The sequence below is a fragment of the Rhipicephalus sanguineus genome, chromosome 3, assembly GCF_013339695.2.
Source record: "Rhipicephalus sanguineus isolate Rsan-2018 chromosome 3, BIME_Rsan_1.4, whole genome shotgun sequence".
Lineage (NCBI taxonomy): Eukaryota > Metazoa > Arthropoda > Arachnida > Ixodida > Ixodidae > Rhipicephalus > Rhipicephalus sanguineus.
Window position 1 is genome coordinate 20,617,524 of NC_051178.1, and position 11,480 is coordinate 20,629,003.

Sequence of the window (11,480 nt, forward strand, 5' to 3'; positions counted from 1 at the left end):
AAGAAATGTCGTTTTGGAGAGCGCCAAACACTCGTCCTTGGACACTTAGTGGACAAAGAAGGCATACGACCGGATCCCGCGAAGACGGCCGCAGTGGAGGCGTTCAAGCAACCTGACTCGGTAAAAGAACTGCACAGCTTTTTGGGCATTTGCTCATACTTCCGTCGATTCATTCCTGGCTTTGCCAATATCGCACACCCGCTCACCTGCCTGCTTCAGAAAGGCGTGCGGTTTGACTGGACCCCGGAATGCGCGTCCGCTTTTCTGAGTTGAAGTTCCTTTTGACGTCTCATCCAATTCTTCGACACTTCGATCCTCTGGCTCCTGCAGAACTCCATACAGACGCCAGCCGTGTTGGTGTAGGCGCCGCCTTGGTTCAGCGCTTAGATACCAAAGAACACGTCGTAGCGTATGCCAGTCGCTCTCTAAGCAAGTCCGAGCGCAACTACACCGTCACAGAACAAGAATGCCTCGCAGTAGTCTTCGCAGTGCGGCGCTTCCGGTCCTACCTGTACGGACGCCCCTTTACCATCGTGACAGACCATCATTCTCTCTGTTGGTTGGTCAACCTGCGTGACCCGTCCGGTCGCCTTGCGCGTTGGGCACTCCGTCTGCAGGAATACGACTTTACGGTTTCCTTTAAAAGTGGTCGTCGTCACGCTGATGCAGATTGTCTTTCGCGACTACTGCTTCCATCGACGGACTGTGACGCGGACAACTTCGACACCTACATCGCACCGTTGGACCTACCATTTCCTGATACCAATGTCTTTAAGATTGAGCAGCAAAGGGACGGCACCATTCAGCAGATACTTGCTACCGAACCACAATCATCGGCGACTCGCTTCTGCATCCGCGACGGACTAGTATATAAAAAGAACTACACTTCGTCCGGCTCACGATATCTTCTCGTGGTTCCGAAGAGTCTCCGCGTTTCCGTCTTGCAGGCTATGCATGATGATCCAACGTCCGCTCATTTAGGCACAGCGAAAACTCTTTGCCGGCTTCAAGAAAGGTTTTACTGGCCAAAAATGCGCCAGACGACGGAACACTACGTCTCTAGTTGCAACGAGTATTAACGTCACAAGCGCCCTAAAAGTGCTGCTCCAGGGCGACTACATCCTGTGCCGCCCCCTAGAACTCCATTCGAGCAAGTTGGGATCGACCTTCTCGGGCCTTTTCCGCGGTCTTCTGATGGAAATCGGTGGATAGTCGTATGCACCGATCATTTAACAAGGTACTGCGAGACAGCTGCTATACCATCGGCAACTGCAGCCGATGTGTGTTTATTCATGCTCCGTTTCGTGGTTGTACGTCACGGACCCCATAAAATTGTTATCAGTGATAGTGGGCGACAATTCACTGCAGACGTAGTGGAAGAAATGCTTCGTGTATGCGCTTCAACGTTTCGGCACTCTACACCATATCATCCCCAAACAAACGGTCTAACGGAACGAACTAACAGGACTCTCACGAACATGCTTTCTATGTATGTCGCATCAGACCACAAGAACTTGGACAGCGTTCTACCTTTCATCACTTATGCCTTAAACACCGCACAGCATGAAACCACGGGCTTCAGTCCGTTCTTTCTTCTATATGCTCGGCCGCCTCGTCATACCCTCGATACCGTCTTCCCGTTTTTGGACCATCATGATCCCTGTATATCCGAGATCGTCTGCCGTGCAGAAGAAGCCCGACGTCTTGCTTATTTGCGCACACTTGCTTCGCAAGATCGCTCGAAGGCACGTTTTGACCGTCGACGCCGACACGTGACGTATAATCGCGGAGACCTAGTGTTGCTGTGGACGCCAACTAGAAAACGCGGGTTGTGCGAAAAACTGCTGGCGCACTATGAGGGACCTTATGTTGTTATAGACCGTCTAAGCGATTTAACTTACCGCGTAGCGCGTCTCCATTCAAATGGCCGACGGTCTGCAAAGACTGAACTTGCCCATGTAGCGCGTTTGAAGCGCTTTGTTTCTCGAGAGACTGACTCGTCCGGTGGGATTCGTCTGCGCGGAGCGAAATGTTACTGCATGCGTGATTTGGGTATGAGCATCTGTGTAGTGGGAAACAGGGAGGTTGTAGTAGAAGAGGACGTTCGGCTAGTGGAAAAGGCCTCCGGTGCGCGTTTGTTAGATGTGAAGCATCTTATAGTGGAGTTCAATCCGGTGGTGGTGGTGGTGGTGGTGTGCGGCGTGACCACGCTTACTGCGCATTCGCATACCCTCTCCACACACTCCTCTACACTTCCCCCTCCCCTTTCCCCGTCCCCACTCACCCTCTCCCCTTCATCTCCACTTTCCCTCTCCACTTCTCCTCTCCACTTTCCCTATCCGCCCCTCCTCTCCACTCCTTCTCTCCCCACCTCCTCTCCACTTCCCCTCTCCCGTTTCCCCTTTTCCTCTCCCCTCTCCAATCTTACTCTGAAACGCAGGCTAGACCACTGATCTCCACTAGGAGGAGCTGGATGGCGCATCGAGCACGCGGGCGTGAAGCCACCGGAAGCCGCCGTTTTTGTCCCGGAAGAGAGCTTTTCTCTTCTTTTTTTAAAAGAAATAGAGGCATAATTGCAGAATTTGAAAAAAGAAAAAAGAAAAACGATCATAACAACAGCTGACACCCGAGAATATTTGAATTGCACGACTGAGACGGACAGAAGACGCCAGCTTCCGGGACAAACACGGGACCTTCCGGTGGCTTCACAAGCGCCCGCCTCGCAGAGCGCGGATGCGCCGTCCAGCCTTTTTAATGGAGGTCAGTGGGCTAGACATGCCGAAATTCTCTCCTGCGCAACGCCGCGATGAGCACCAGGGCATGCGCGTCCCCTCCCCTCTCTCTCATCTCTCGTACGCTGCCGCCCTCTAGCGCGCCTGTCGACCGCGTTCCCCGCTCGCCCTGTGAGAAATAATGGACAGGCTAGAGAGAAGACAAGACGCGCGTAGCGTTCCTCTTCGCGTTGCACGAAGCGAGGTCGGTAGCATGCCCAACGAACGCCAACGGAACGCGATCGTGCAAGTGCTCCGGCTTCGCATCGCCTCATGGTCCCCGTTAGCGGGAAATGGTGCAATTTTTCAACACCTTCGCGTCCACCGGTACGTCGCAGCTAAATAAACCTTCTCGTAGACGTAACAATATATATATATATATATATATATATATATATATATATATATATTGTAGGCTCAGGACCAAGAGTCGGCTGAAGCCCTCAGAAAGTACACTGAGGCAAAGCAAGGAAATACACCTGTACTGAGCGGAGTCCTGGGCTCGACTGCCGGCCGCCGTTCCGCCGTGAGCGCGAGAGCCCGAGCTACGTATCGTCTTCATCGTGTGGTGGCTGTGGTGGCAGGGTGTGGGGTGGCACCGAGGTGGGGGCTGGAAGGGCACCCTGCGCCAGGATGTCCGGACGGGCCGAGGGAAGGAGAGCGACGGCGGCCTCGACGGTTGTTGGAGCTGGCGGTGGTTGCGGTGGTCGAGGGATGGTGTCCCGGATTGTTGCCGCAAGGAGGCGGCTTTGGTGGAGGGAGCCATCCTGATGGGCGCGGCGGGAAATTTCTGGGACCCGGTAATTCGGACAAAGGATCCTGGTCTCCTCGGCCGTGTAGGGCTTCTTCGGCTCCCTCTCTTCGCCCGACGCGTCCGTCCCACCTGGCCGTTTTTCCCTGTGTTCGTTTTGCTTCTGTTTCGTCCTCTTATTGCTCGTCTTGTCTTTCTTCACCGCCGCAGCTTTATCATCCCGGGACTCCTCGACCTTTGCGTCACCAGGCTGCGACTCCCCGACCTGCGCTTCGTAGTGGTGAGACTCGCCGATCCCTTCTTCGCCGTCCTGACAGTCACCATCGGCGTCCCGAACGATCGTCTCGCCCACGTCCGCGTATTTCTCGTCGCTTACGTACTCCGCAGCCTCCATATCACCGCGCCGTTCGCTGTGGCCTTTCTTTTTCTTCTTTTCCTTTTTCTTCTTCTTCTGCCTCTCCACGCCTCCATGCTGTTCGTCGTGCCCTACAAGATCCTCCTCCGCACCGTCGAGTTCCCTCACGCCATCGTCGTCGTTCCGGAAATCCAGCTACAAGTAACCAGCGCCCAGCTTGTCGTCAGTTTGCTGGTGTCCGTCATCGTCAATCTCCTTGTCCGCCTTCGGTGCCGTGTCCTGACACGCTCCCTCAGAAGTGGAAGCGCCGTGCGCGTTCTCTTTGACGCCGACCTCGAGGTTTCTGCCGTAGCACTCTCTTTCACCGCCCTGGGAGTTTGCGACCTCTTTCTCGGTGATCTCCTCGACCATCGATGCATAGGCCTCGGCTATCGCGTTCTTTTTACCGTCGTTGTCAGCCGATGCGTCGCCACCGCGTCGCTTGTCGTCCCGCGGTGCCGTTCCGCAGCACAAGCCCGCAAGAGCCTCGACGCCGATCTCGTCAGCGCACGCATCGTCGCCGCCTTCGTCGTCGGCCCCAGGTACCGCCTCGCCGCACGAGCGCTCCACGGCCTCCATGGCCTGCGCGGGCGGCGGGACGCCGAGGTAGGGACCAAGGGGCTCGAGGGCGATGATGGCACGCCGCTGCTCGTCAGAGGTCATTCTCCCGGAAAGGCAGAGGCGCATCAGTGTCTCGACTGGCTGATGTAGGAGGACCAAGTCGTAGACCCCGTAGGCGGCCATATCCATGAACGCCCGCTTCAGCGCCCATAGCTCCTCGAAGGCGATATCGCCTTGCAGGGGGCCGAAGTCAGGGGCTGGTGGGATCCGGCGTACGTTGATCGCGCAGAACATGTCGGGGCGGGGTCCTTCCCGTTGGGCGCCAGATGTAGGGTTTTGCGGCGGCATCTAGCCCTGAACCTTTTAGAGATGAGGCCGAGACCGAAAGAGACACATCTTTACTGCTCCGAGCATTGGCCGCAACTACCCGCTGCCAGCGGCTGCCGCGTGGCACGAGCGCACAGGCCATCGTCCTCGTCTTCTACGAGCGCTATATATATATATATATATATATATATATATATATATATATATATATATATATATATGAGAGAACGCGACATAAGTCAATTTCTCGGCTTCAGTCCACCGATTGACTGAACTCACGTGGTTGTAGATGTCGAGCCAGTCGTCGACGTCGTCACCACGAAGACCCGCGAACACGGGTGGTTCGCGTAGAGGGCTTGTGATAGTGGATGATGGGGTGGCAGCCGGTGGCATCGGTGTGGTTGCGTTAGGGCTAGCACTTAGGTCCGATGGCTGCATATCTGTGGGGGTAGCCGGGCGCAAGCGGCGACCGGATCGTAGCTCCAGGTAGGACACGAACGTAGGAGGACGTCGGGATCTTGACGAACCGCCACCACTGTGAAAGACGCAGAACGACCGGACCAGGTGACGCCAGCAGAACCGTTTAATCCGCAGTGTCTGCCTCGGCACACAACACCCAGAAGAAGAATAGCGATGATGACGGCTATATACAAGTGAGAACGATGAAGTACGTTAAATGTGCTTACAATATATATATATATATATATATATATATATATATATATATATATATATATATATATATATATATATATATATATATATTGTTAAGGCGTTTATTGACGGCGACGATGCACAACGACAGAGCGCAGACTCGCATGAGCACGAGCGGCGTGCTCTCCGAGAAGAGGCGAAGAGGGCGACCCACTAGGAGGCGCTCGAGAGGACGACCCATTAGAGCGTTCCAATGCTTCTCTACAATTACCCCGGGTACGAAAAGCGAGCCGCCTGGCGACCTAACAGCTGGTCACTATGAGCGGGTCATGGTAGGGCTTGAGGCGCTCCACTTTGACAATGTCGCGCCCTCGACGGCGCATGTCCGAAGATGGTTCAATAGGTTCAATCAGGTAGTTGACCGGGGATGTGCGTTCGACGACACGGTAGGGGCCTTCGTATTTGGGTAGTAGTTTGGAAGAGAGGCCAGTTCCAGTGGTAGGAACCGAGAGCCATACGAGCGCTCCAGGGAGGAACGTGAGTGCAGAAGTGTTGGTGGCACTGCGAATGCTCTTCTGACGCTCTTGGTCCTGCGTAGTAAAGGTCCTGGCAAGCTCGCGACACTCCTCAGCAAGTCTGGCTGTGGCAGAAATAGGTGCACACTCAGATCGATCCGGCTTGTATGGAAGGATTGTGTCGATTGTGTGCGACGGGTGCCTTCCGGACTATGAGAAAAAGGGTGAGAAACCAGTGGTGCTTTGAGGGGCGGTATTGTAGGCGTAGGTGACGAAAGGCAGAATCGAATCCAAATTTGTGTGATCGGTGGCGACGTACATCGAGAGCATGTCGCCGAGCGTGCGGTTAAAGCGTTCGGTGAGGCCATTCGTCTGCGGGTGGTAGGCAGTAGTTTTCCGGTGAACAACGTTGCACTCTTTGAGGATGGCTTCGACGACTTCCGACAGGAAGACACGGCCTCGATCGCTGAGCAGCTCATGGGGTGGACCGTGGCGCAGCATGAAACGGTGGAGCAGGAAGGAGGCTACATCGCGCGCTGTAGCCGCTGGGAGGGTGGCAGTTTCGGCGTATCGCGTAAGGTGGTCTACAGCGACGATGGCCCAGCGGTTACCAGCCGACGTCAGAGGAAGTGGGCCCATACAAACCTATGCCAACGCGCCCAAACGGCCGGTCAGGGCAAAGTAAAGGTTGTAGACCTGCTGGTGACTGATGCGTTGAAGTCTTACGGCGCTGACAATCGACGCACGAGCGAACGAACTTCTGCACGTAGCGGTACATCCCTTGCCAAAAATATCGTTGGCGAATGCGGTGGTATGTTTTCGATACCCCAGAGTGCGCACACTGCTGATCAGCGTGGAACGATTCGCATATGTCAGAACGGAGACTGCGGGGTATTACTAGTAGCCACTGGCGGCCGTCGGCGTTGTAATTGCGTCGGTGAAGGAGGTCGTCGCGAATGGCGAAATGATGGGCTTGACGACGCAACGCGCGAGTGGATGGTGTTGCCCATGGATTAGTGAGCAAGTCTATCATTGAAGCGATCCACTGATCCTTGCGCTGGTCTGTAGCGATGGTGTGAATGTCGATGGAAGAAACGGCATTGTGAGACATTGAGCTGTGGGTATTGTCGTCAGGTAAGGGGGAGCGCGAGAGTGCGTCGGCGTCAGCATGCTGGCGTCCGTTGCGGTACAGAACGCGGATGTCGTAGTCCTGTAGGCGAAGTGCCCAGCGGGCGAGGCGGCCTGATGGATCCTTCAATGATGACAACCAGCATAGTGCATGGTGGGCGGTGATGACATCAAATGGGCGACCATACAAATAAGGTGGGAACTTCGTAAGGGCCCAGATGATCGCCAGGCATTCCTTTTCGGTGACGGTGTAATTGGTCTCGGCTTTCGTAAGCGTACGACTTGCATATGCCACGACATAATCAGGGAACCCTGGCTTGCGCTGCGCAAGGACAGCGCCAAGGCCAACACCACTGGCGTCTGTGTGTACCTCAGTAAGGGCCGTAGGGTCGTAGTGGCGTAGTATGGGAGGCGACGTCAACAAACGACGGAGCTTCGCGAAAGCTTCGTCGCACTCTGACGACCACGAATTGAGCCGCCCAGTACTTCCGAGGAGCTTCGTCAGCGGCGATATGATAGTCGCGAAGTTTCGAATGAAGCGCCGAAAGTAGGAACACAGTCCTACGAAACTGCGCAGTTCCTTGACGGACGTAGGTTTGGGGAACTTGGTCACGGCCCGAAGCTTGGCTGGATCGGTGAGAATACCGTCCTTGGACACGACGTAACCGAGTATTGTCAGCTGCCGTGCTGCAAATCGCCACTTCTTGAGATTCAATTGTAGACCGGCCTCGCTCAAACGCGTCAAAACATGCCGCAGGCGTTGAAGATGTGTGGGGAAGCGCGTAGCGAAAACAACGACGTCGTCGAGGTAGCATAAGCATGTGTGCCATTTCAGGTTGCGCAGAACGGTATCCATCATGCGCTCAAAGGTGGCGGGCGCATTACACAGCCCAAACGGCATGACGTTGAATTCGTACAAGCCGTCGGGTGTGACAAAGGCGGTCTTCGGTCGAGCGTCATCAGCCATAGGTACTTGCCAGTACCCTGAGCGCAAATCGAGAGATGAAAAGAATTCTGCTCCTTCCAGGCTGTCAATCGCGTCATCTATTCGCGGTAGTGGATACACCTCCTTGCGAGTGATCTTATTAAGTCGTGAGTAGTCCACACAGAACCGCACAGAACCGTCCTTCTTCGCAACAAGAACGACAGGAGAGGCCCAGGGGCTGTTAGAAGGTCGAATAACATCGCGGCGAAGCATCTTGTCGACTTGCTCGTTGATTACACGGCGTTCTGTGGGAGATACGCGATATGGACGTTGCCGCAGTGGCGGCTGGGTGCCAGTGTCGATGTGATGCGTAACCGCGGACGTGCGGCCGAGAGAAGTTTGAGCGACATCGAAAGAAGAGCGAAATTCTTCCAACAGGCCCAGAAGCTGGGAACGCTGGACTGGCGTAAGGTTGTCAGCAATGGAGGAACTAAATACATCAGCGGGTGATGAACCAGACGTGGAAACAGCACCGAGCGTACTGGAACTGTGGCAGTGCATTTCATCTGGTTCGTCCATAACTTGTGCGTCTTCGAGGGGTTCCACGCTACCGAGACATTCCCCTTGCACCAACGTGACACTGTACGGGGACGGATTGATAACAAAAATAGAGGTGCTGCCCTGAGTCACTTGCACGGTCGCGAAAGGCACCAGCAAGCCTTTACCGTGCAAACACGGTCAGATGGCGAGAGGAGCGCAACGGAGTCGGAGAGACTTGCGCAGTAGACTGACACCGCCGTTGACGAGTTTGCAGGCACCTTGGTGTCGTCTTTGACATTTACCTTGCCCGCAGCCGATGGATTGTCTGCCGGCGTCCAATCAGAGAACGGTGAGAGCTCTATTTCGGCTGGTGCGCAATGAATGACGGCGTCGTGGAGGGAGAGAAAATCCCATCCTAGGATGACGTCGTGGGAGCATGCAGCAATTATGATGAACTCGACGTCGTACAGAACGTCCTGAATGACGACGCGAGAAGTGCATACTGCTGTAGGCCTAATACTCTGGGAGCTGGCGGTACGGAGGGACATCCCAGAAAGTGGCGTCGTCACTTTTCGAAGTAAGCGGCTAAGTTTTGCGTCCATAACGGATACGGCGGCTCCAGTGTCGACAAGCGCAGATGCGCGAACACCGTCCACAAACACGTCTATGACATTCGATGGACTTCGCTGAGGGCTTTTACAGTTCGATAGCGTCGCAGCCCTTGCCTCGTGGACTGCGACGACTAGTTTTCCTGCTCTCGTGCGACAGAACGTGGCCGCATTGGTGACAGTGAACGACGGCGTGGAGACGGAAAGCGGCGAGTGGATGGAGCTGGGCGTGACGTCGGCGACATAGGCGGGTCTTAGAATGCACGGCTGGACTGGCTGGTGGTGGTTGACGCGACTCGAGGCGGCTGCACGCGATGGCAGTAACGGGCCACGTGACCGGCATAACCGCATGCAAAGCAGATGGGCCGATTGTCGGGTGTGCGCCATCGGTTCGCCGGGGCAGGTCCCGCCCACGTCGCAGGATGCGATTGACGGGGCGGCTGCTGAAATGACTGCAAGGTGGGTTGCAGTCGGGGCCTAGGGATGACGGCAGCATACGTAGCCGGCACGCCCGCTTCGAAGGACGGAGGTCTAGCGGCGGCTTCGGCGTAACTCAACGGTGCAGCCGCAGGGATTGCCTGGTGCGTCCGGGCGACAACCTGAGCGTAACTCTGTGGCGCAGGAGCCGGAGGTTGCTGGTGGTACTCAGGCATCATCTCCGCGATTTCCTGCTCAATCGCTCGGCGGATAGGAGGAAGAAGAGTCGTCGACGACTGTTCAACGTGCGGCGGGTGGTCGAAGGCCAGGAGAGAGAACTGGCGTGCGATTTCCTCGCGCACAAATGCCTTCATTTCTGCCAGCAGCGTGGCCTGGTCAGGTATGGCCACCAAGCCAGCAAGCTCTTTGTCGCCTGATGGAGAGCGACGGGTCATCCAACGTTGCCGCGGAGCTCCTCGTAGCTCTGGCACAGTGTTATGACCTCGGCCACGGTGGAAGGGTTTTTAGCGAGCAACATGGTGAAGGCAACGTCGTCAATGCCCTTCATAATGTTCCGGATCTTGTCAGACTCGGACATGGTGCCGTTGGCTTTCTTACACAAGTCCAGGACGTCTTCAATATAACTGGTGAAAGATTCACCGGCCTGCTGAGCTCGTTCGCGTAAGCGCTGTTCTGCTTGCAGCTTACGAACTGCAGGGCGGCCAAAAACGTTGATGACGGCGGTCTTGAAATCCGACCAAGTAGCAAAATCGGACGCGTGGTTGTTGTACCACAAGCTTGCTACTCCCGCGAGGTAGAAGACCAAGTTGCTCAACTTGCCTGCCTCGTCCCATTTGTTGGGTACGCTCACGCGCTCGTAAATTGCGAGCCAGTCCTCCACGTCGGTGCCATCGGCGCCAGTGAAGATAGGTGGATCGCGGATGCGTGGGACACCGGGACATGTGGTCGGTGTGGAAGGCGGCGTTTGCTGAGCGGCGTCGTGGGGCATGGTAGATGGCAGAGTACGGGAACGAAGCTCCAGGGGCATTGAATGGGAGCACAGCACTCTCCACCAATTTGTTAAGCTGTTTATTGGACGGCACTCGGCGACAATGCACGATGGCGACAGTCAAGGCAAAAGCACGGGCTCCGAGCGCGAGCGGCGTTTAGGAGAGGACGACCCACTAGGAGCCGCTGGAGAGCGCAACCGTTAAGCAGTAGCAATTGCTGCGCCACAATATATATATATATATATATATATATATATATATATATATATATATATATATATATATATATATATATATATATATATATATATATATATATATATATATATACGCTGCCCGATCTCGCGCCCGTGCCCGCGCGCCGCTCTAACTTCCTTACACTTGGCCACGGTGCGACATTAGGCGGGCGGCACTGACTGATGCCTGTCGGTCGGTCTTGGACACGCAGCGACTTAGTGTGATGAAGTGCCAACGATGCCTCTGCCAGTCGGCAACGGCTGTGTCGAGGAGGTCGGTCGTGTGTCTGGTGTGGTTTTGTTTGTCGCAACTTTTCTGGCCAAGCTGACGAATATTCGGGGGGCGACAATGGCTGTGTAGCGGTTGTCGTTCTTTTGCACTGCACGACGCGTCTTGCTGCAGTGCCAAAGGCTCAGGTGTCCGACATTGGCTGCCTTGTTGTGGCTGCAGGTCTCGGCCACGTTGCGAATTAACGTGCTCTGCAGTAGGTGCAACTAGCGGGTAGCACTGAATATTCGGTGCGGGTCGAAGGTGCCTCCGACGATTGTCCCGTCGCAGTTCTGAACTTCCTATCGGAGGTATTTTACACCGTATGGTGGGAGGCCGTGAAACTTCAAGTTGAGGGAAGATGTGCTCAGAAAC